Source organism: Cyprinus carpio, chromosome B4 (genome assembly GCF_018340385.1).
Source record: "Cyprinus carpio isolate SPL01 chromosome B4, ASM1834038v1, whole genome shotgun sequence".
NCBI lineage: Eukaryota > Metazoa > Chordata > Actinopteri > Cypriniformes > Cyprinidae > Cyprinus > Cyprinus carpio.
The window spans coordinates 6,980,598-7,007,943 of NC_056600.1; the positions used below are offsets into that span (position 1 = coordinate 6,980,598).

Consider the following 27,346-nt stretch of genomic DNA (forward strand, 5'->3'; position numbering starts at 1 on the left):
TTGTCAAAGTCTTTTTATTCTGCTGTTTTTTTTAGGGGTACACGCTATAATAATTATAATTATATTTATATAAAACAAAGTAGGTGGTTTCCCATTTAGTAAATACAGCCCTGTTTTTCTCTTCTATAGGAAACCCCAACTGTCCTTAAATTCTCTAATTGGATCCTGTCATGTTCAAAATACAAATTCCATATAATTAGTGGAAAATGTATTGAGCTTGTGCCACACACTCTGTCATTACTTGAGTAGTGTGTTTGAGACATACACCTCAGTATGCTATATAGATTTATAATTAAATATCATCCTAAAACACTCAAACTAGTTTTTAAAATTCACCTTGTTAAATTTTTGCTGACCTTTGGGGTCATGTTTGAGCATTTTATCTTGCCTGAGCATGTATGTGTATATGTATAAATAAAGAGCAAGGTGCGGTGAGTATACAAACCGTGAAATATACTCAGATCTTGGTGTAAAATGCTTACAATATATGCTTAATTACACTTTTTTTGTTTAAAAAAATTGATTTGTCAATGCCATCAAATTTTGTAATAGTAATCCAAGTTATTTCAGTTGCAAGGTTTTCAACAGTGATGAAGCAGCCGCTGGGTTTAATGAGCCACATGTGGTCACTGAGAACCAGAGATGCGATGAAAGGTTTGTACACAATGCTTAAATCTTACTTGCAAAACACTTATGGAAAGTAATCCTCATTATGATGTCAGTGAAGTCACATCTCCACAGTCTGAGTGCAGATAATGAGGAACAGGTGCCTCATTACCCATGATTCACATATAGCTACTTAGGCTTTTGCTTATGGAGATCGTTTGCTTGAAGCACAAATGAGTTAAACGAGTCTCTGATGTAGAATCTACATTTGTAAAATGAATTAGCACATGGCTTGTTTGATTGAATTTATAAACATCTGTGGCCTTTAGTGTATATATACCTATTAGCAGATACATTAAAAATTCTGTTGTTTTACTTTGAAACAATTTTCACTCAGAAATTGCTAGTAAACTCCACAAGTATTACAAAAAAACATTATATATATTATAATATATTAAACTGAATCGGAAAACATGACATTTCCAAGTAGAAAGACCAGTTTTTCTTTAAAAAGTACTCCAATAATCTTTATTTAATTTACAATTTTGAAGATACATATAGCATTAAACATATACAGAAAACAGGTACAGGTACAATATGTCCTATCTAAACTTGCTGAAAAGAAGACATTTGTCAAGCCATTTTTAAATGCATATGAAAAACATTCTGAAATACTTCTTGTCCTCTTTTTCTCCAGACCATTGCTGTTGAGGTGTGGTGAAGAAATAGGGCACAGTCGAAAGCAATGCTAAATTACTCCAGAGTGGTTTTTACTGTGAACATTTGTAAAGAGGTGGATGGACTGAAAGGTTTCTGCGGTTTAAGGCCTGGGGTAAGTGTCTTGAGCACTTGAAGAAGTATGGCGGTAATACAAAGTGTGACACTTAGACGACAATTTTCAGCTAGGACAGGGATTGGAGTCGTGTGGGAGTAAATCCTCGTCTGTCTCAGATGCTGATGATCTTTTGCCCCGTCTCTGTGATGAGCCTTCATTATGGATGGAGGTAATCAATAATGCTGCATGATGCATCCATTGATTGCAGTCTGCATTCGGTGTGCACTGAGGGTTCACCCTTAGAAGAGGCACATTTACATTTCTTCATTTGGCAGATGCTTTTAGTCAAAGAGTCCTACAAACGAGGAATATAAAAGAGCACATCACCTTGAGGTGGAAATGGCATGCAAAGCTGTTCTAGAAAGTTCAAAGATTGCTCAGAGGAGTACAGGCCAGAATAAAGATGATAGAAAGAAATTGTGAAGTAGGCTATGCATAATTATGCAGTGTCCAAATAGTATTTAATCACACTTAAAAAATGTTTGAATTGCAGATACAAAATATAACATGCTGTAATAGAAAGTTCAATGATTACAAGCTAGAATCAAGTAAGAAATAGTGAAATATACAGAATTAATAAACAGAGCTCAAGTACAAAATGTTTTTGGACATTTGAGTCACACTTACAAAGGTCTGAGTTTCACTGAATTAAATACAAAATATAGCATGCTGTAATAGAAAGTTCAAGATTGCTTAGAGGAGTACAGGCTAGAATAGAAGAAGTAGTGAAATGTGCAGAAATAATATGCAGCGTTCAAATACAAAAACAAATTATTTGAACACTTTTAAACATTTGAGTCACACATTAAAGAACGTCTTAGTTTCTTTAAATTAGATGCAAAATATCTTATTTTAAAACCATATAACCTCTATGTAAAATATTATTTTAATAAAAAGGAAAAAAATATTTAAATGGCATTTGTTTTGATATTCGGTTATTTACAGTTCTAAAATTTATGCAGTTTTAATTTTGGCCTAAGTGACCAACTATACATACATATATATATATGTATATGTAATCAGAATTACTGTGCACCAAAAAATAATAAATACTGCTTATTGCGCATAACTTAAAAAAATGTGGAATATATGCTTCTGATTCTGAATATTTAGTTAATTGCTATATTTAATTCAGTTGAAATGTTTTCCCAAAGATTTAATTCCAATAACCTAAAACTTTGGCAAATTGGTTTGTTTTTAAGTTGTGTAAAGCCAGCCAATCAGATTGGAGTGGGGATTTTACATTTCCCAAAAATGTAATTCCACTAACCTAAAACTTTAATAAAGTAATTGGTTTTTAAGTTGTGTAAAGTAAGTTGAATCGAATGTGGGCAGTTCATGGATGCTTTCAGAGGCTGAGGCTATTTTTACTGTAATGTACGGTGGTGTCACTGGTGGGTTTGGACTGCGCAGGTCATTATATCTGAAGCAAGCAGGTCTTTGGTTACGTACAGAAACTGCATTAGTCATTTTAACAGTGTTTTAACTGTGTAGGATTTTCAGTGTAAATGTAAGTTTATAACTGTTCAGGGATTAATTATTAGCAGATGAAGTGTTGGACAGGGAGGATGTGGGCAGCACGACATCATGAACAAACAGATAAAAAGATATTTGTCTCCTTATTAGAGAACATGAGGCAAGAACAGATCTAGAGATCATATGTCCCTCATCTCTGTCTGTATCTCCCAGCCCACATATCTTTTAACCTTGTTACAGTGGCCTACCTTGTGTTTTCCCACAAAACAGCAGCTGTGAAGTCGACACAAGCCCATTTGCTGTTTATTGTATTGTCAGAGAGATAAAGATGTGTGTGTGAAAGAAAGGAAAGAGATCTGTGCCAGGGAGTAAATAAAAGAGAATTTTAATTTCCGTCCCTGTTCACAGATTCACAGTGTTTTAATGTCCAATTTATATGCATAAAGCCTCAGGCTAGAAATTCTGTTTTTTCTGAAGTTTGGGGTTAATGCCATAGTTTGTGTATTTTAACAGTGACAGCTGTGATGCATTTGTTTGGGTACCTGAGCCTCCAAGGATTAATGATCACAAAATTACATTACATTTACATTTACATCACAAAATATTAATCATTCATCTTTTTCCCTCAAAATAACAATCAGTTGTGCAATCTGTGTGTTTGAGTGTGAGCATGTGTATGCATGCTTTTAATACAGCAGACTTGCACTTCAGAATATATAAACGTATGCAACATGCATGTGTTCTTTTTTAGTGTGATCGGAACTGCCGTGTATGAACTATGTAATTATTTTTAACTCATATTTGCATAATTTTTGCTTCAAACACACCTCAAATCATGCAGATTGTAACCAATCTGTTACTTTTGGTATACTATTTATTAATAATTTGAATTAGCTTTTATTTGTATTTCAGTTTTCGTTTACATTTTAGTTTAGTATTAATGGTTTTATGTGCTTTTTTATATTTTTATTTAGATTTTTTTTAATAAAATGGAGCTATTTAGCTATTAGCTATTTTTGTTTGTTTTTTTTTAAAAAAATGTCAAACTGTACTTATTTTATTCAGTCAGACATTTCTAATTTTTGTATTTTACATTTGTTTTCCAGCTAATGTTTAGATTTTATTAGATTTTTTTTTTATTCCAGCCTAATTTTAATTAACAAACATGAATAGTTTTAATTTTAGATAACAGGACTGCCAAACATTTTTTATTTCATTGCCTGATGTCCAATAAAACTGACAAAACATCTTTCAAACTTCAGTTATGCTAATGACCGCATCACAGCAGGTCAGTCGTCTACTGTACAAAAACATGGTTCCCGCACAAGTCTGTGTATTGTGTGTTCTGCTGAACATTGTAGTTTGCTAGCTAAAGATTTGTGGGTGTTAATGTTGCAGATACATTCTCTCTCTTGCTCTCTCTCTCTCTGTGTTATTCATTTATTGAAGAAAGTGAGACAGAGATTCTGGAGCCAAAGAGACACTTTTGAAGGATGTCTCTGGTATTACACATTTCATTAAAGCTTAGGATGTTTGAAGATCGACATATCTCACTAAAAAAAAAAAAGAAAAAAAAGACAAAAAATAAAGTAACTCGTGAGAGCGTTTGGTTTCTGAACAATGTTCACCCTAATCTTTTCCATACAGTTGAAGTGAATGGTGATGGATGAATCATAAGTCTGACTTATAAGCTATATTTCAATAATTCTGAAGCCGAATTAAAAACCTTTTAGTTATTCATGGCAATATTAAATATTAAATCTTATTTACATGCATTGTAATCTACCATAATGCGCAAACCTTTAATATGCAGATATAAATGAGATTCAATTTAAATTTCATGCTGTTCCACAAACAAAGCTGTCATATGGTTTTGGAAAACTCAATGGCACAAAAGAAAGGCACCAAAAAACCTCAAATATTTTCTGCTATCCTTAATTGTGCTGTAAACTAGTATTTTTAATTGCATTATCATTTTTAAATGTGCACCATTTCCTAAATTAGCTCTTCATAACAGGTTAATTTTAAATTGATAAAATCAAGAAATGGGAAATTTGTTTATTAAAACAAAGCCCTGCACTTTCAGTCCTGTACTTTATTTCCGCCTTGAGGAACCTGGTTATTCTTCACTTGATTGATCATGCGAGGTTCTGTTCAGTCATGTCTGATCCCGTTCCAAATGTTTCATGACATGTTAATTCCCAGTGAGTTGTGCGAGTTACCAGTTGCATGTTGTGGTATATATATATATATATATATATATATATATATATATATATATATATATATATATATATATATATATATATATATATATATATATATATACACATGAGTTTTTCTCTGTCAGGTCAGTCTGTTTTGTGTCATTCTGCCCTGCGAGATCATCATCTTTTGATGGATGAAGTGATGGTCAGAGACCCTAAAGTTATCTATCAAATATGGGATCCATCTTTGACCTCTAATTCCTACCTAACCAAAGATGACCGAGTGCTTGAGAGAGAAAAAAAAATGTTGTTTTCATCCTTAAAGTCGCAGTCTAGCAGCAATAATATGAAGAAAGTATTTTTTTTTTTTAGTCTGTTGGTTTGCTTTTCGGTTTTATTATCGCACTTTTATAATTACCATGAAGAGGTTTCACCTGGTATCCACAAACATGGCCAAATACTTGTCCTGTTTTTTATGTTTTTGAGGTTGTTTTGTTTCTCCGGAAGTAGGCGAGCAAGTGTATCTGATAAGCCTGCAGTCACAAGGGAACCGTTTGCAGTAAGCGATTAGCGAAGCAAGTAAGCAGTTTGTGGCGTTAGCTGAGAGAATTTGATGCACTTTATGACACGACCCAGATTCTAAACAACAAATATTTGACTAGAGGGCTGGTTATAGAGTGACTAAATGGATGAAAGGATGTACAGTACTATGGCTGTTCAGACTGTAGATTTATCTGTTTTAGCCTTTTTCAGTTCACATCAAATTAATTTTTTTTTCACTTTCACTTTTTTTTTTTCACTTTAAAATTGTCCACTCAGACAAAAGTTTTAGATTCAGTGTCTCAACAGAGACCACCTTCATCATCTTTTTCTATTCTGTTTCAATAGATGTTTCTTCCATTCTACCCTTTTTTGTCTGTAAAGCACACTTTTATAAGACATTTCAAGTGTGTCGGAGACTGAGAGGATCTGTGGGTTCACTGTGATTCAAAACATTTTAGAGTAATTCAGGAAAAGGCCAATGAAGAGACACTCATTTTCATATTAAGGCACATTCACACACTTGTTCTCTGGTTTTCCATGAATTCACAAATGTTTTTGAGGTTTTCTTGTCAGCAGTGCTTGGCTGAGTGACAGAAAGACATTTAGCAAAATACTTCACCAGAGTTGCTTTGTGAGACTGATTTTGCTTTTCTCAGAAGCTGTGATTTCCTAAAGGATTTAAAGGTATAGTTGTCACAAAATGGCAATTTTGTCATCATTTACTCAGATTGCATGCTGTATGACTTTATTCTGTAGAACGGAAAAAAAAAATACTTCTCAGGAATGTGCTACTGTTTTCCATAAGTACAGGTCAAGTTTGAAGTTTCGAGTTTGAGAGACTTTTCGTTCTTTTTTCAGTCTTTGGTCAGAAAATAAAAAGACTTATAGTGTACAACCATTAAATGCATACTTCACCTAAAATCTTTCTTCTGCTGAACACAAAAGAAGGTATTTTGAAGAATGTGGGTAACAAAACAGTTGATGGTACCCACTGACTTCCATAGTATGGAAAAAAATAATATCAAAAATCATTTTAGGTGAACTATCTATTTTACTAGATGTAAAATGCTTGCTATTCCTTGAAATACTCCTTTAAGATTGTGTAAGCATTTGATACCTGTTTAATTAATAATACAAACTTAACTGTATTTGTGTGTGTGTGTGTGTGTGTGTGTGTGTGTGTGTGTGTGTGTGTTGTGACTTTCTGCTATATGTGGGTTCATGTACAGAAGTACTCAACATTCCTGCTACAATCTTTAGTATTTTGTATTGGATTGTTTATATTTCATAAATGAAAGCCAACACACCACTATAATTATTAAACCAAACCCTTTACGCTCACTGCATTTTTCACAACCCCTCCCTTGCTTTCTCCTTCTTGCTGAGCTGAAGCATGTGAAAGTGGAGTGTGTGTGTTTGCTGCCTGTTCAAATGAATGAATTAATCTGATCAGAGAATCTTTCGATTTAACAACACAATTTATTTATTTCCCTTTTTTATGACAGAATGCTTTGAGGCAGTCAGTTTTAATGGAATGAAATAGGAGTGAATTTGCTCATTGTATAATGCGTATGTAATCTTGTTGTCAGTGCCCCTGTTCTCTTTCTTTGTCCCCCCTTTCTCTCTCCCTATTGCTTTTTCTCTGAAATTACCAATCTTGTTCGAAATTGAAGGTTTGAAGCTGGAACCATTCTGGAATCAAAAACGTCTCTCTGTGTGAGTGTAGAGGAGGTACGTGTGATGTCTAAGATGGATAGAAGGCTGTTTTCTCTGAATTTCATAAATGTTGTACACTTTGGTGACGTTTTTTAAAGCAGTACAAAAAAAATCTTACCTTTTCTTTTGAGAAGGTCTATTAGAGGTTTTGGATATGCAGTGTGATCACTTTCATGTGTGTGCGTTTTGTCTGTTTATGCAAACTCTTCAATATAATAAATGATCTACAGCTCTTAAAGATCTTCATAATGAACCTGCTGTTTTGAATTCAAATCCTGTAGTAGCAGTTTCTCACACAGGCATACTTTTACATCAACAGTCATTTGGTCAATGTTTGATTCATTGAGTCATTTAGGAACAACTGTTCAAACACATTTTTATTTGTTAGTTATTACAATAGAAGGAATAGTAGTATTAAGTCACTAATTCTACCTCACCACATTTTTTAAGGTGTGTGTGTGTGTGACATGATTTGAAAGAGACCGTCCTTCTCATTGTGAGTGAATCTCTCCTCATTACGAGCATTTTCAGTGCTCAGTATGAAACCAAATTCAGCTCTCCTCAGGGGAGATTATGGTTCACTGTAAATAATTAGTATTTGGAGGAAATTAAGGCTTGTTTACATGAAGTGTTGACTCATATCCACACTATACTTAGAAATATAAATATACATTTTTATGTTAATATAAATTCAAATGCAAGGAAAGCTGCTGCTGGATTTTACTATGCTAGAACAAAAAAATATACAATATAACATCTGTAGTTTATTATAATATAATATGGTATAAAATAACTGCAAAAATATTAAAAATATATCAAATGTACTGCGTGTTCCAAAATGTTACATTTAAAATGTTATCCTAAAACATACTCACTTTATGCATTTGTAACTTTAATATTTAATCAATCTAGCGTTCTTCTGAGGCTCTGGTGATGTACATAGCTGGGATTTGTAGGACGGGTCAGTTTAGATAATCATGTGCTCTCACCTCAGAGCTTATTTTTGTTCTGCCTTACAAGGCCATAAGAAACACTTGAGAATATATAAAGCACATAGTGTTGAAAAATTCATACTGTGGTTGAAGGGGTTTGTACTCTGGTTTGCCTTTAGGGAATACTCCGATAGGTGCATTACTTTTATTTATTTATTTGTTTATTTATTTTGCAATGTCTGTTATTTTGAATCTAAAAAAAGGCTGATTTTCTCTTCGAGAGAGGACTTTTGTGCATTCACACCATTACATTGCTGTTTAAAAACACGTGTGTTTTGTGCTTCTTCAGACTAAGCTTTAATGGCATGGTCAACTCTAAACACTGTAACCCTCTCAATCCAACGTGACCTCCATGCAGTACATCCAATGAGGCAGGCAGAGGAGGCAGCTATAAAAAAAATCACATGTCAGAAAAATGTGCTTGTCTGTTAGTTGTAGGAAATCTGTATTTCTACCTTTCAGCGTCTACCTGTGTGATCTGTAGATCTCAGTGGAGCTGCTGGTTTGCTCTGCCAAATATCAGTTTTACGGAGAATTTATGCATGCGCTGTTGAAAGCGAATCCAACTGAATATTGGATAATCCATGCGGTGAATATATTCATGTCTATACTTAAAGAAATGGGAGAAAAACCAAGTAATGAGATTGAAAATAGGGCATTATTAAGGATTTTGGCACACAAGGAATAGGCTCAACATGACAAATGGGCAGATTTGGAAATGTTCATTTTAATTTCTTATAAAATAAGAATTCCAGTGTGTAACAAGAAACAAATAGTATTTTTGAATAGAGGCAATGTTGTGAAGGCCCTGCTTATAAATATAGAACCTGGCAGAGGTGTTGCAATGATCATTGGATTGCTCTCCAAGGACTCTTGTTATTCTGTTATATAGCCAATACTTACTCTAATTAGACCCCTGCAGACATCTCACAGTCTTGTGCAGCAATGTATTACATTATAGTAAAGAAAGTACTGAAATCTGGAATAGGGAAGTTTGTGAATCCATGCCACAGACGAAGAGAGAACAGATGGTTCACTCTAAAATTAAAAAGATACCATTATTGATTCACCCTCATGTCCAGTTAATGAATAACGACTTCAAAAGTACATTATGTTTTAAATAGAAATCTTTTGCAACATTCTAAATCTTTACACTCACTTTTGATCAACTGAATGCATGCTTGCTGAATAAAAGCGATAAAAAAAATGAGGACTCTTGAGTCTAATCAGCCTGTTTCTGCACCCAGTGGGATGTCCTATGAAAACTCTTAGTAGACTTTTTTTTCTCTTAAGATCTTATATGAAGTGGAAAACTTGTTTCAAGCTCTCCGAACGGATACAAAAAAAAAAAAAAAAAAAAAAAAAAAAAAATGCACAAGAAACACGGTCAGAAGTAGATTAAACATTCAGTTTGTTCTTTGTAGGAATAGTTTGTCCATCTGTTGGCTGCTGGATGTTAAGTCATCATTTATTCTCCCTCATGTCGTTCCAAACCTGTATAACTTTCTCTCTTCTGTAAAAAAAACGAAAGGAGATGTTCAGAAGAATTTCCTTGACACTCCAGGTTTTAGTATATGAATTTTTGGAATGAGATTTCAGATTTAGAAAAATTGTACAGCTTATTTGACTTGTGTTATTAGTGTTACAGGGTAAAAAAAGGACCTGATTTTGTAGCTTTTAAACTTGAAAGTATTGTGGAATAGGGTATTTTTATCTTTATGTGTGTCATATGTATTAGGGGAAACATGTTGTGCAAATGTTGAAATGAATGTAAAGAAAGGCTACAGTGCTTCTCTATGTGGTCCTATTTTGGCAGAACTGCTGTTCTCAAAAAGCAGGCAAAATAACAGGATTCTTTCTTAGATGCTCAAGCCATCTTTCTCAAGGCATAGTAATTTAATTTTTTTTAATGTGCAGTCATTATTGACAATCATCAGTTTAGCTCATACAAGGCTTTCACACAAAACTCTTAAAGCCAGAAGTATTTTTACCCATCATTATATAAGGCACTTTTGCTGTCAAAAGATTCCAAACCCGTTCATGAGGTTTTTGCAATGGCCACAGTGACCTAAGCGTTTGAATAAGTGTTGAAATTACTGGAGGTTTGGATAGTGAATTGATTCTGAAAGGATTTATTTTAATCGTGTACTGTATACTCGGCCATACAATGCCACCTTGATGAATATCTTTCGTTCAGAGCCTTTCACTGAGGTTTATCACAGTCTATTAACATTGATTTAACCCCTCCTTTGATAAAAGCTGAAATTCAACACATTTTCTCTGTTTTATGTTCGCTTTCATTCCACTGATTCACTCAATGATACCGGCTGGCTTCTGTTTAAAACCGCCTTTTCTGTTCTTTTAAAATACACTAAAGCCTGAAACATGATAAGAACAACAAGAGAACTGACTTTTAACAAGGGGAAATCTGTGCAAAACCTCCTCAGGATGTCTCTGCACATATTTTTACTGGTGAAAAATATATATAATACTGGGTTAGCATGTACGAAACAAACAGATCACATCAGTTGAAATGATTTGTTTGTTGTTTATTTGGACAATCTGGCTATGGTGTTGTCATGACAACAGCAAAGTCTCCGTATTAACTTAGAACAGACTGACACCAAATTCTGAATGAGCAGAATTCAGATATATCCAAATTTATAGAAACGACAGAATTCCACTCTGTATAGATGCATACTGATTGGTTGCGTTTTGCATTATTTTTGCTTTCAGACAAACATAACTCAACTTATACTCATGCCTAGAAGATGAATATTCAGCTCTAGACAGCACGAGAGACTAAAACACATTCACATCACCTCTAAATCACATTTTAGGCCCCTTCAATCCGAGTCAGTTTAGATCCAAGTTAGACATGTTCAACTGTTATCCAAAGACAGCAAAGCATCTTAATTCTTCAATATTTTTCTAACCTTAAGGTTAGGAGTGTACATTTTCTCACCAATGTATCAGGAACTCCCTGAAAGATACACAAACAGCTTAACAAAGTTAATGCACCAGGCAAGAAGGAAATAATAATTGTAAATAAAAGCAGTAACGTGCCCCAGAGGCATCCAGAGATGTTAGCAGATAGGATAGCACAACTGTGTTTGCACCAAAACTTGGATCTTCCAAAACAGCCCATCTGAGGACATCTCTAATCTTTTCCATTAATAACACCAGAAGTTAAGCATTCTTGAAAATAAAGGTTCTTTATTGGCATATGGTTCCATGAAGAACATTTATCATCCATTTAACCTTTTCATTACAAAAAAAGGTTCTTTTATAGTGGAAAAAGTTTAAATTTAGATTATCAAAATGGTTCTTTTAAGAGGCCGTTCACACAAAACAGCATTTTCCATTCCATTGTGCTACTTTTCCATTGTTTGTTTTTCTGTGTAAACAAGACTAGACAGATGTTTAGTGTCTGACGCGTTGGCATCTCGCATCTTTTGTAGTGTCTCGCATTAAAATGAACAATTCAGTTATAAAAAGTGAAACTTTTTTGTTAAAGTGCTTCAAAACCTTGTGTTTTTTCCTATTCAACAGTTATAAAAACAAAGAACAACTTTTAACATCCATGGAACTTCCATTGCACACTGGTTCTTTATTGTAAAAACGCATTCTGTGTGAATGTTGACTAGAAGGTTTTTTGCGAAACCCAAAACATTTCTTCTATGGCATCATTAAAAAAAAAAACTTTAGGAGTGTAGGTTGATGAGAATGTTGCTGAAGCCCCATTTTAACCCTAAAACCTGATTGGCTGATGGGACTGTTGTTCTCCGTGAACGCCCGACCTCTAAGGCGAATCCTCATGTGAGGAAGATTGGGGTCAGGGATCCTGTTGTACTCTCCCACATTCCGGTATTCCCAGCGTGTGTATCACCGAGCTGTTGATGTGGGAAACACTGTGGAGGAATTGAGACAGAAGTGAAAGGAAAGAGAGATGAATGAAAGCAAGAGCTGGACAGATGGGTGAATGAGAAATGTTTCAATGTGTACGCCATTTGGGTTTGATTTGGGCTCTGGGGAATGAGAATCAGCTGCCCAGGGATTGCGAGGTCTCACATTCATCATCCACTCAGTAGGGAGTTACAACAGAGGCCATAACGTCCTGATTCCTTTGCTAAGTCGTCCTCTGATTGTCAAAGCATGTGGTTATAATTCATTCTGGTATAAAACGGCAAATGAAATCAGTGTGAAATGTGCAGCTCAGACTGTGTTTGCCCACAGCTTTCGGTCTATTGATGTTTGAGAGTCTCCAGAGTCTATAGACTTGTGGGTGTTTATTATAAATTTCAGAATTAGATTAAGAGTTTTGAGCTTGCACGTGCACTGGGCTCGTAGCAGAAACTGAAGAGGTGTTATTCATTATTTGTTGTTTAGTTGTGTCAATCCTGATAAGATCCTCTACATAATTGTTTCTGGAATAGGACAGTGTATATTTTTCTGAGAATTCATATAATTAAAAAATAACAGAGGAATGCAGCATAGACTTGCTGCTGTGGTTTAACTTGTATGATATGTGACTCTCTTGCAATGAATCAGTGCACCCACATGCATACCTAATTTGAGTGTTAGAATGTGTTTGTAGCATGTAAGGGCCAAAGCATAATTCTGATTATGAAGCCAAAAAGTCAGTGAGATTTATTTGCATATATGATTTAGGGGAATTATTTCAAGAATGTATGATTTTTTTTTTCTCACACTTAAAACCACATGCATGCTTATGAATGTGCATAGTTGTGCGTTAGTGCATTTATGAATTAAAACAATGACCAAGAAGATCCAAATTACTCTTGAACATTTTTGAGGTCAGATTTGTTTTTAAGAAACTGTCATATTTATATTTAGCAAGAATGTATTAAATTGATGGAAAGTAACAGTAAAGACATTTATAATGGTTACAACAGAATTTCATTTCAAATAATCCTATTTTGAACTTGATTTTCATAAAAAAAAAAAAAAAACGGAAAAATATCATGGTTTAAAAATAAAATAAATCAATTAAACAAAGTTAATAATCATAAGAAAGTTTCAGCATATTAGAATGAAAGTATCATTTGACACTGAAGACTAGAGCAATGATGCTGTCATCACAGAAATAAATTACATTTTAATAATATTAAAATAGAAAACAGTTATTTTAAATTGTAATAATAGTTCACAATATTACTGTTTTCACTGATAACCAATAACTGATCATATCAGTGCAGTGTTGGTGAGCATAAAAGTCTTAATGACCCCAAACCCCTGAACACTAGTATATATATTAAATATGCATGTATATTATTAAATATTATAATATTAATATGATCTCCTGTCCAAAAAATAAAAAACAAGCAAAGCCACAAGCCATAAGACAGATAGAAACAATCATACAAAAAGATGATCTGTATTATTTGTCTCTGTATTCAGTTATGAAAATATTTCACTCTCACGCACATTTGTGTAATGATATTGCAACCCAATATTGCATATCTCCTAAACTGCTTTAGATTTTCAGTAAGACATTAATTAGTCTGTTTATTAGCCGTTTTTGTCATGGGGACTGATGGCTGCTCCCCTTTGTGCAAATAATTTCAGGTTTTACTGAGATTTGGACTGACCTAAACATACTTTTTGGACAGTTTTGGATGCACACATGGAAAGATTTATTTTGATAGTAAGTAGATTGTGTAGTGTTGATACGCTGTGTGAGTTGGTAATTTGAGTCTGATGTTCCGGCGCTTGTGATGACAAGCAGGTCACAGACTCTTTTTTTTATTTTTGGAAATTTTGATTATTAAATCAAATTATTGATTTTTTTTTTCTATTGAAAGCCCATTGCCACCAGAGAGTAAATAGGTACTTGTGAGTGCACAAAGTGCAAAATAACACATCAATACAGTATAAAAGACAATATTATCATAGTTATTTTAGGCTCTTTTTATTTTCTCACTATGCTTTAAAATACTTGTAGTGAATACATCTTAAATATTTGACACAGTAAACCTTCAGCTTTATTTAAAAAAAGTCATTAATTCAGAAATTGATTTTACCCAGCCAAGACTACAGCCAACAATTTTGTTTTTTGTTTTTTTTTACTTGAAATTTCATGCATGCATGCAGTTCATTAATAAACACAGAACTGTTTAAAGTTTTCCTCATGTGCTTTTATGCGCGCACACACACACACACACACACATATGCAAAATGTTTAGTTAGCTCAGATATGTAGAGACCAATTATGGGTGATCATCACTGTGTGTATTTCCATAAATAATGAAATTCAGCAGCGCTGCGAAACAGGAGATGTGTTGAGGTTTGTTTATAATACACTGCCTCTGGTTTATATGATGGAAGTTGATCCCTTGACACAGTTTAGTATTATTTACATTTACACAAACTCTCCTCTGGGTCTGTTTGTCAGTTTATTAAATGTTCTGTATATAGCCACATAACATAATCCACAATGCTCTAATGCATCCTATGAGAATAATACTGGAGCAAGATATTGTATAGAAGATTCTGGGACTCTAATGTTGCGTTAATAGGCATTTAGAAAGATTGTTGGGCTTTTGTGTGGACGGCTCTTATCAAAGCTTTACTGCTGAATCCGCTCTCTAATCTCCCCATTTTATTACACAGGCTTTATATTCAGAGACATTCTGAGACCAGCACTTAGCCCAGATTACCGCCGCCTTTCTTGTTTTCTCTTTACACCTCTTTCTCTCACATGCACTCCCTGAGCCCTTCACCAACCTAAAAAATGTATATTTATTATTATTATTATGTATATAAGCCACTTAAAAAAAAGCCCAAAGTCTGTTTATTATAATTAAAATGTCAGTAGTCAACACAGTAGTCAACAACCTCAAGCAGGCACAGAAATATTGGGGTCAGATATGTAGGTTTATTGTAGAGTGGCTTGTTGCTTATTTTGAGCTTGTTTGTTGTTCTTGTGAGATCTGGCTATGCTGGTGGAGCTCCGTTAGTGTCCTTTAGCCCAGAGCTGCTCACTCGTTAATGCGTCCTATCTGCAGTGCTGTGACCAGACTCTCAAACACCACACCTCACACTCATCACAAAATGTAGCTCATCGCACATATCTGTGTGTATTTTATTTTATTTTATTTGAAACGTTTTAAATAATTGACTCTTTTTATGTACATTATGATGTTGTTTTTGTCCTTTTTGGATCTTAACAATCCCCTTAAATTCATCTCTTTAAAACACAACAGGAATTTTATTATATTTTATTTTATTTCTAAACATTTAAAATTTGTCATGTAAACCCCTTTATGCACATTATGGTGTTTTTTTTTCCTTTTTGGAGCTTAACAGTCCTCATAAACCCACCTCTGTAAAACACACCAAGATTTTATTTTATTTTATTTTATTTTATTTTATTTTATTTTATTTTATTTTATACATTTTTTATGCACGTTATGATGTTGTTCTTGTTCTTTTTGGAAAAATGAAAAATAACATCCACCCACTGCCATTATAAAGCTTGGAAGAACCACGTTTTTAAATATAACTCTGATTGGACTTGTCTGAAAGAAGAAAGTCATATACATCTAGGATGTCGAGTAAATTATGGGCTAATTTTCATTTTTGGGTGAACTATCCCTTTAAACCCATCTCTTGAAAACACAACAGGAATTTTTATTTCATTTTATTTTATTTTGCACATTTTTTATTTTATTTTATATTATTTCAAAACATATAATATATAAAATATATTATATAGACCCCTTCTATGCATGTTATGATGTTGTTTTTGTCCTTTTTGGAGTTTAACAATCCTTATAAATCTACCTCTATAAAAACAGGAATTATTTTATTTTATTAAATAATTGACACTCTTTATGTACGTTTATGGTGTTGTTTTTATCCTTTTTGGAGCTTAACAACCCTCTTAAAAACATTCTCAACTAAACTTAATGACAGACTTTTTTGGTGAAGTCCTTTACTATTTTGCAGATAAATCCGGTAACCTAATTCATCTATTTAATTTTAATAACCTAATTAATTTATTTATTTTTTAGTTATGCATTAAGGATTCACTTACAGCATGGAGGCACAGGCAGGTTGTGAGAAAAACAACAAGCAAGAGATGAGAGGGAAGTTTTAGTCTGTTTGCGTTCCAAAAATATTGGATTACTACCAAGAATGAGATTATTTCTGATTAATGTTGTATTTATGTCAGGAAGAATGTTGTTACTGATGCTGCATCACACCGCAACCGTTTTTCCTTGTTACTGAAACTTTCGCATGCAACAGAGTAATAAAAGTGACAAGGACAGATTTCTGGGATCTAAGAAGCTCTAGAGCACTTTGATCATTATGATAAATGAACCTCCTGCACTAATAAAATATTTCTCAGGCTATTTAACTTGAAGGGAAAAAACAGTCATCCCACTGTTTGAAATATGAAAATATGTTCATGTCTGAGAGTGTCTCACTTTCTCAAAAGGCTACATGTTAAGAGGTTTTTTTTAAGGACAAATGTGTCAGGTTGGTTTCAAAGGCAGAAATATATCTGTGCCGGCCCGATATTCCAGATTTCCAGACAGTACAAAGAGGGGTTCTGATATAAATTCAGGTTACAAAAGCTTTTGCAACCATTGTTTGAGAATTATTCCATATAGTCCCAATGAAGAGTAAGTGAATGAGGGCTGCTGCTGAGGACAGCAGAAGGATTTGATATTACACGCTGTAAGTTTGTCTAATAATGTATGTGCCTTTTGTGACATCTGTCATTTTCTTCTCATTTTTCTTGACTTATATTTTCTGCACACATTGTCTCAAGTATTTTCCTTATCTCTTTGCGCTCATCTCGCCACATTTCTCATTTTTTAATGAATTTTATTTTGTTTTATATATATGATTTATTTAGCTTTATTTATTTATTTTCAAATGAAATTGTCACCTCATTTGGTCATGATTGGATTTTTCTTTTCTTGGGTATTTTTTCTATTCTCTTTACTGTCATTTAATCTCTTTTATTGTCACCTTATTTTCTCTTGACTTTCATTATCTTCTTTCTTTAACTTATATTTTTTAAAATAATTTTTTAATAAACTTTTTATCCTTTATACGCTTCTTTGATTTCAGCCACTTCTCATTACCTAATTTTTTATTGTTCGTATTATCACTTCCTCATATTTTATTTTATTTTATTTTATTTTATTTTATTATTTTATTTTATTTTATTTTATTTTATTTTAAATATTAAAATAATAAATTAAATATAAATTTTAATAATTAAAATATTAAATTTAAGTATTTATTTTAATTTATTTTAATAAATAATAAATATATTTAATAAATAAAAAAATATGTCATATGGACTTATATCCTTTAAACATTTCTGTATATTTCTTTGATTTCAGTCATTTCTTGTTACCCTTTTACTTTAAGTAAAAAAGTGATTTTATCACTTTTTCATATTTCTTGTCTCAGCATATTTTATTTTATTTATTTTATATTATTTCTTTACATATTTATTTCAGTCACTTCTCGTTACCTTATTTCTCTTGACTTTTTATCTTTTATCTTATTTCTCTTGAATTTTATCACTTTATCTCATATTTCTTGTCTCAGCACTTATTTTATTTTATTGTTTATTTAATTGTCTCATATAGACACTTCTATTTATCTGACAGGCCTATCCTCACACATCCAGCGTGTGGAGATTACTCCTATGCAAACAGATCCTTATCTCTAACCCTGAAGCCAAGGTCACACACATGTAAATATCCACACACAAACACATGTCCTTTACTGTACGCTAAAGCTTGAATGCAGTTAAGCATTGCACATAGGCTTTTTCATTTCAAATTGGAAAACAAACTATCAAAATGTACACGGACCCTCTGGGCGCTACAAGTCAGTCAGCTGGTTGTCCACGAAGCTCCTCAGCACTTAATTAATCTGAAATTCTCCACAGCATCATCTCTCTTACTCAGTGCGTGTGTGTGTATGTGTGTGTGTATGTGTGTTGTTGAATGTCCTTTGATGAAAAAATATGTCCATTCTCAAGTATGTGCAGCACATGATGAGACACCCTAAATGAGGGCTTTCAAAAGCTTCCAAGTAGCAGCCCTGAAATTCTTCTGTCAACATTAAGATGACATGTCATTTGTGTGTGTGTCTGCGAAACAACAGAGAGGAAAACAGAAAGTTACTGATAGCAGGGGCTTGCTTGACAGCGCATAATTAACTTCTTATGGTCTTACGGGCTTGAGCATCAAAGCCCATCCACTCTTTTGTTTGTTTGCTGTGGAAGTCGATGCAGCACAAGAGAGCTAATGATAAGGCAAACATTTCACATGCAAATAAGATTGTTTTCATTTTGAAAACATTGCACCAACCTGTCTAAAATACCTGCCAAAGACATTTAACAAATGCTTGCCTCAGGTGTGTTCAAAACCTAGGCATCTTATTTACAAATTCTCTGAAGAAGCAATCATATGTTTGGACAAATACAAAAAGGCTTTGCAATTAGCTCAGCAAATCTAGGAAATCACTCACTATTATTTATGTAATAAAAATCACAGATACAAAAATTTTTATTATTGCAATTAGCTGCACTCAACCAATAAAAATTGTATATATATATATATCAGTTCCATCACATTCAACAATTTTTTTATATTATTTTTATTGTTTTTCTTTCGGTTTAGCTCAGTGAAGAAAATAAAACAGGGAAAAAAACTTCAGAAATAATTTTGATAATTGTTTTAATTAATTAAAAACTGATTTAGTTTAATTATGGGATAAAATGTTTAAATAATTGGTTTAGATAATAATAGCATAAAAATTATTTAAAAAGTTAAATATAAATTATTTTTAAACATAAGCCAAGTATGGTGACCCATACTCGGAATTCGTAAAAAGTCTATGCGTTATTTTTAAACATTGCTTCATCCAAAGTTGCACACACACAGCATGAATGAACACACAAAACATTTCATGAACACACATAGAAGGAGCAGTGGTAAATTGCCATTTATGCTGCGGCGCAAAACAATGGTTTTAATAATAGTTAATAGTAATATTTGTTTTTTATTGTGTTTTTCTTTCGGTCTCCTAGAGAACGAACTCATAGATTCCATTCACCTAAAGTCCATCATAATTAAGTTATAGATTCATATTCATTTTCATAATGAAGTTTGTTGTTTATGTTGTGAAGGAATGCAGAGGTGCTGTTGATCTGAAGGTCAGCTGGTGTGAGTGATAGATTCATCCATTAACAAATGATACACAAGCAGGAGGACCATGACCATGTCAAAATCAGAGGCCAGCATGTGAATGAGCTTTAACTCTTGTGCTTTTTGACCCCAGCAGGTCACAGACAGTCTGAAACACTCCAGACCTTAAAGAAACAAATCTTGCTCAACAGACGACTCCCTCCAGACGCTCAAATGCAAATGAGAGGACAGAGCAGTGGTCATAAATCATCCAATGGTTCAGGTGAGACGATACATCATGTAAAGGGCACTGATGTTTGACTGACTGACAGGTTGTTAGACTCTTTACGGACATCTGTTGCCATAGATACCACATCAAAAAGCTTTCGATTGTAGAAGCTACCATGCATTATTAAATGAACACTCTAGCTAAATAAGTAATTGTATAATAAAAAACAACAACTTTACAGCTTAAATAATTAAGTTTTATCAGAATAAGTGCTTATTCTTCTTCTTCTTCTTATTATTATAATATAGTTATTATTTACTAAAATATTAATAAACCATATTAATAAAAATAACAATAAACATAATATTAAATTAATCTTTATAATATTAGAACATTTAAACCAGCAGTTTTCAATTCGATTCAATTCAACTGTTGATTTAAACTATATTTCAATAGTAATAATAATAGTAATAATAATGTTTTGAAATTATTGTTACATATAAATTAGTTTAAATAAATATGATATAAATGATTTTTAAATATTGATCTATTGATTAAAACTGTTAATTATATATATATATATAAATATAATTTTGTTGCATAGAAACACAAGTAAGTTTTATTTATTTAATTATTAGTTCCATCACATTCAACAGTTTTTACTGTTTATTTTTTTATGTTTTTGTTAAACAAATATAATTGCCCTGTGAATTTTATAAATAGGCTACAACAGCTTCGCTACTAAAAGCTACGTTATATTTCTTAGCAGTAAGGTGCTAACTTTCACCCCCCCAAACCTGTTAATTCATTCAAATTAATTTAAATAAATGTCATCTCGGTGCTACTTTATTTCACCAAATCAGTCAGATTAACATCTGTAAAATATGTAATACATAAAATAACAACATTAAATCAAATTTTATTCCCTAAAATAACTCATTCAGTCAGATTTTGTGCTGTAAAATATCTGGGACAGCTGTTGTCCATGGTGGGAAATAATAATGTATGAATCATTTTAATCGCACAGCCATTCAAAACCCGTGCATATACCATATGCATAGTAAAGCGATCAATGACAATCATTTTAGGCAGGAATACTAAATTCAAGTCGTAAAGTGAATGTAACAGGCGGGCCAAAAAATTGGATATGGTCAAAAGATCGGTTTGTGCCATTAGAACTTGCAGTAACAGGGCAGCCAATTGTAAAACAACTCCTAAAAAAAAAATCATTTTCTGTGGCATGACATGAGCATACAAGTCCTTCTAAAAAAATTAGCATATTTGTGATAAAAGTTCATTCTTTTCCATAATTTAATTCATTCATAATTTAGATTCATTGCACACCAACTAAATGTCTTTTATCTTTTTAATACTGGATTTTGGCATACAGCTATGAAAAAACCCAAAATTCCTATCTCAAAAAACCAATAATGAAAGGTTCTCTAACTATTAACCTAATCAATATTAACTCTAAACACCTCCAAAGATTCCTGAGGCTTTAAAAACTCCCAGCCTGTTGTCAACTCAAAACTGAAATGGGTAAGACTGCCGACTGTTCCATCATTGACACCCTTCAGAGCGAGAGGGTCACAGAAAGAAATTTCTGAATGAATGCTGTCCCATGCTCAGTCAGTGGGAAGTTGTGGGAAGGAAAAAGTGTGGCAAAAAATTGCACAACGATAGAGGTGAACCGGACCCTGAGGAAAGATTGTGGAGAAGGACCGATTCCAGACCTTGGTGGGAACCTGCGGAAAAGCAGTGGACTGAGTCTGGTAGTAGAAACCAGAGCCACACCGTGCACAGGCGTGGCTTTTGAACCAGAAACAGCGGCGGCGAAGCACTGAATGGGCTACAGAGAAGCAGCACTGGAACTGTTGCTTCGTGGTCCAAAGGCACTTTTTTCGGATGAAAGCAAATTTTGCATGTCATTCGGAATCAAAGGTGCCAGAGTACTGGAGAAGACTGGGGAAAGGAAATGCCAAAATGCCTGAAGTCCAGCAAGTACCCACAGTCAGTGATGGTCTGGGGTGCCATGTCGAGCTGCTGGTGTTGGTCCACTGTTTTTAAATCAAGGTGCAGGGTCAATGCAGCTAGCTAAAGATTTTGTGGAGGTGCACTCAATCCTTCCAATCTGCTTAAAAGCAGGAGATTAATACCTGGCACCTGCTCACAGTGCCAAAACCACTGGTAAATGGGGTATGACGGTATTACTGTGCTCAATTGGTGTCTACCTGAACCCCATAGAGAATGTAAACAGAAAGTTGAAGAGACGCAAGACCCAACAATGAGCTTAATCCGCTATCGAAGCATCCTGGTCCATAAAAGTGCATCAGGCTGATTGCCTCCATGTGAAGCAAGTCATTAAGGATTCCCGACCAGTATTGAGTGTAAACTGAAGCCAATATTTGAAGGTTGACATGTTTTTTGTATTAAAAAACACTTTTCATTGGTCGGCATTTATGCTAATTTTTTGAGATAGGAATTTTGGGTTTTTTCATGAGCTGTATGCCAAAATCATCAGTATTAAAACAATAAAAGAACCTGAAATATTTCAGTTGGTGTGCAATGAATCTAAAAATATATGAAAGTTTTAATTTTATCATTACATTATGGAAAATAAATGCACTTTTTAATTCAAAAAGTCACTTTTTGAGAAGGAACTTTATATTATTTTAAACTCATTTTTCTTTTTTTTTCTCCAGTCAAAAATGTTATTTCAAAAAGTCACTTTTAAATTAGGGCTGCGTTACATCACTTATTTAATGTCGAAGCGCACCAATTTTCTGTTGTAAATTGGACCTTCCTGTTGAGGAGAGATTTGAGTCTCTCTCAGTTTCTATCTGTGAGATAGAGCTGTGCTCATTTATTTTAGCACTAAACCAACAACCTTGACCTCGGCCCTCAACTTTATCCCACTTTTCCACTGTAATTTCCTGCTGAGATGCTGTTTCAGTGAAAGATTATGTACATATCTTTTAACTAGAACTAATGTTTATTTTCTCACCTTTATAAGATGTTCCACCTTTCTATGGAATAATCAGTAGAAGAAAAGAATATACACTTTTTTTAGTCAGTACTGATCCTGTTTATGCTATTATTTCCTTTTTTGCACTAATTATGTTTTTGTGACTGTAATATTTAATTGCATTTTATCCCTTTTGCTTTATTGAGTTATCAGACTTGAATGTCTTGAATGACTGAAGCTGATGCTCTAAATCTCCTCGTCGAGATGAACAATCACCTGACACATCTACTGTATGTGGGTGACTTCCTTTTTCCACATTCATTTAATGCAATTATTTAATAGTTTATTTATTTATTTCAGTGGGTGAGGGATTCATCATCACGTTGAAAACGTCCTGGCACCCTCTGCTGGTAAATAACAAAACTCTGTGAACTTCATTATATTTATCTTTCTTTTTGCCTCATGTGATGCATCTTATGTAATTCATTAAGCATTCCTGTCAATTCTGTCGCCAAGATCTTGACACAGTGATGAGAACAGCGATACGGAGTGGCCCCTTCCTGCTGAGCTACATGGGATTTCTTGGCCCCTGTTGTCATGGCAGCTGAGATTGAAGAAGGTGGGCTTTAATTGTAGTCAGCCCGCTAGCAAAGGGGATATTGTTCATGAGGTTACACAGCTGGAAATGGGTGAAAGAGGGGATGTGGAACTACTCCAGGTCAGGGCTGATGATATTAGTCTGAACTTTATAAAACTCTACTGTAGGGCAGCCTAACACAGCTTCCACCGAGGTCAAAGGTACGACAGACAGAAAGCCATGATTGTCAGCTCAGTGCAGGGCTGCTGTGTGTTTAATTACTACAACAAATATCAAATCCACTGTTTGATTGACCTGAATTGCCTTTACAGTCATCAGTTTTCTGTCTGAAGACAGATGTTCAAAACGGAATATATATATCTATATTCCATTTACATGTTTTTGTTTTGTTTTAGGGAAATTAACACTTTTATTCGGCAAGGGTGCATTAAATTGATCAAAAGTGACAAAAATGATTAAAATTATTTCTGAAGGATCATGTGACACTGAAGACTAGAGTAATTAATTATAAAAATTCTGCTTTGCCATCAGTAAAATAAATGATATTTTAAAGTAAATTAAAATAAAAAAAACTTTTGTAATTATAATATTTCACAAAATTACCATTTTACTGCATTTTTGTATTGTATTGTATTATAACCTTAAGGACAACGTTTTAACTGTTTAAGCATAACTTCTTTTTAAAAACATTTGAAAATATATCTTACCTACCCCAAATGTTTAAGGAGTTTACATACATAAATAACAAATAATATATATTCTTCTACATTATGAATTTTATATTATATATAATTTATATGCCATAAAAATTTATTTATTTTCTCATATTTTATGATATTTAATTTGTGATTATTCATATTCAAACTTAACGTGTTACACTGGTTATGACACCCAAAAATGTTGTTGTTTGCTGTCATTGACATCAAATCTTGGTTATGCACCAAATTTACATTTTTCGAAATGTGTTTTTATTAAGGCCTAACTTAAAACACAACTTAAGCATGAAGTAAAAATGAAATGTGTGTGAGCAAATGACAGTATTTTTTTAAAAACGATTCCATTAAATTTACGTCAGTCTTTTCCATCTTGTTCACAGAATTGCAGATGTCAGACAGCACTCATACACAGCAGCAACATGTGACTGGCAGGTCTGCCAGTGCGTGGGTGAACCTGTCGCTTTGGAGACCAAATAAAAGCACCAAAGAAGAAATCAAATCATCGGTATCATAATTTTAAGCGCCTCTCTCTGACGGGAACAGAACATTCTGGAGAGAAAGAAAAGAACAAACAGCGGTAAAGTCAGCACTTGAGGAAACGTTTATGTCCCTTGTTTGTCTGTAATGAGAGCGGTGTAATTACTGACTGGGTGCTTAAAATGTTTTTCCCATGTCCAAACATGGTGTTTAGGTTGAGAGAATTTTGCTTTAACAGGAAACTTCTTGATTTACAGATAACTGATCCAGTCTGCTCCATTTGTATGTTCTCATTCATGTGGACCACAGGTTTGGAGTTTTCCATCATGGATCTGGAATGGGATCCAGAAATGTACTCAAGCTTTGCTTGAAATAGATGAATTTCATTGCATTAAATCATGAAATATCAAACCAAGTGGCATCTGCAAACAAATAACACTTTAATTTGTGAAGATAAAGAGTAGTTCATCAAATGAATTATAAACATATTCCACTAAAATTTGACATGGGAATGTCTTCATTTTGACTAGAGAATTTGTTGGTTTATTATTAAAAATCTAGAAAAAAGTGTTTATTTACCATAAATGCAACTTGGTTCAATAATTTGAATCTAATGCAATTATATCCATGCATTTTAAGACTCCAAATGCACATTTTTAAGTGTTTGTTGCACATCGTGATCATGCACAGCGGTTCAGTCCTGAAGCCTGTGTTTGATTGACGGTTAAATGAAAGCAGATATAAATACCCTCACTGATGTCACTTACACACTTCAGCACACACTAGATCCCCGTTAAACATACCCGGGAGCTTTACTAGCCCTCATATGATATAAAAAGTACAGTTATGAATTTAGCATGGGTTGGTAGAGTGGCCACAGGACCATTTTATGTCTTGTGTATATACAGTACAGTAGAACCAAGCATTTTGTATAATACCCAAGAGAAACTGTTAGAAATATTAGTCAGGAATGTAATATAGAGTCCATTAAACATCTAAAATGACCCTCAGGAGCCTAAAAATACGTCTAAGTGCCCATAAACGCATCGTTAGAGTGAGGGCGTGATCAGTGATTGGAACAGATATACATTTCCTGAACTGCCATGGCTTACAGTACATGTGTACTGAGTAGATATGCAGTAAACATTGCATCAGTGTCATGTGAGAGACACTATATCCTCAGCCTCATAAACATTACTACACACACAACTTTATCTTACATAACCAATGTCTTGACCTGTTGATGTGAAACGGTAATGAGATTGTTGTTATACATGTTTTCTGGAAAGAGAGCAAGTAAATTAGGTTTAAAAACATTGCAGTCAGTTTGCAGTTCAAATACTTAGATTTCTTACAATAATTCCATTCAAGTTAACAATATTTTACTTTAGTAATTGAATTATACAAGACATGTCTGGGCCATGTTTCATCCCAAAATCAAAAAAAAATAATAACAATTCCATTTCCATTTTTTTCCCTTTACCCTAAATTCAAATACCAAAAACCACAAACACTATATATCTATCTATCTATCTATCTATCTATCTATCTATCTATTTGTGCTGATTTTTTTTTTAATTGTGTCCTGACAGGCTGATGTTCCTTGCAGCACTGTAATTTCTAAGTGATAAAAAATTCAAAATGACTATATATATATAAATAAAATAAGGAGTGAAATATGACCCTGACATTTTCTAATACATTAATGCTTTCTGATTATTTAAAACTTATTTTACCATGTAGACCAGTGAGACGTGTGTGTGTGTGTGTGTGTGTGTGTGTGTGTGTGTGTGTGTGTGTGTGTGTGTGTGTGTGTGTGTGTGTGTGTGTGTGTGTGTAAATAGTGCATGTACAAATGACAACACTTTGGGCAAAGTATTCTCTTTACTCACCCGCCCCTCTATAGCACCCCCTGTTTGCTCTATGAACTGACATGAGATCAGTGTCACAGAATTTGTCCTGATTTTGTATTCTCTGTCTCCCCCTGCTGACTCTGCGCAACGCTGTCGCGTGTGAGGGTGAATAAGTGACCCATAAAGCGCCTCCTACACCATTCAACCACTTATGTCTAAGTGAAGAACGGGGGAGTCATTGAGAAGCCTTTTCATTGTAATTTATTACTCTGTTCTGTAGTTGCACAGTTGCACCAGCAGAAGTCAGACTGGCGCTTTCTACAGATAGGCTACTGGGTGTTTCCGTTCACCTCTAAGCTGGCACCATGCATTTGCACTGAATAATACATTTGGACAGTGTGCGAATAGCTCATTGACTTTCAGAGGTTGGACTTATTTGAAATATTTGCCTCAGTATTTAGTTTTTAGCGCAGTCGGTTGAGGGTCATCGTTTGGCGCATATATATATAGATCTATATAATATATATATATATATATATATATATATATATATATATATATATATAATATATATATATATATATCACTTTTTGATTAGGTCCAATATAGCATTGTATTTCGTGTTTCCATCGCCAAATGCCACCAGTTAACCAAAAAAAAAAAAACCTGTTAAGTATTAAAATCTAGTCCAGTTGTTCTCAGTCTAGGTCTTGAAGTATTTTCTCCGTTATCTGACACACCCAGTTCAGGTCTTGTAGTCTCTACTAATAAGCCGATGATACAAATCAGGTGTGTTAAATCAAGAACTATCAAAAATGTTCAGAGCTTGGCTTATCAAGGACCAGGACAGTGAACAACTGGATTAAAGATTTCCTAAAATAGAGTGACTATCAATTTTGTGCGTCTTAAACACACGCACGCACGCACACCCACTCACGCCCCAACCCGCC

The 27,346-nt window shown here is 33.7% G+C and overlaps 2 long non-coding RNA genes across 2 annotated transcripts; both read left to right on the forward strand.

Moving 5' to 3' along the window:
* Positions 1-537: 537 nt before the first annotated feature.
* Positions 538-19,835, forward strand: LOC122137259. Its single transcript, XR_006154715.1, has 3 exons — positions 538-654; positions 1,304-1,438; positions 19,713-19,835. It is a non-coding gene; the product is annotated as an uncharacterized LOC122137259 (long non-coding RNA).
* A 3,272-nt stretch (positions 19,836-23,107) lies between these two features.
* LOC122137260 lies at positions 23,108-24,693 on the forward strand. Its single transcript, XR_006154716.1, has 3 exons — positions 23,108-23,162; positions 23,269-23,371; positions 24,447-24,693. It is a non-coding gene; the product is annotated as an uncharacterized LOC122137260 (long non-coding RNA).
* Positions 24,694-27,346: the final 2,653 nt, after the last annotated feature.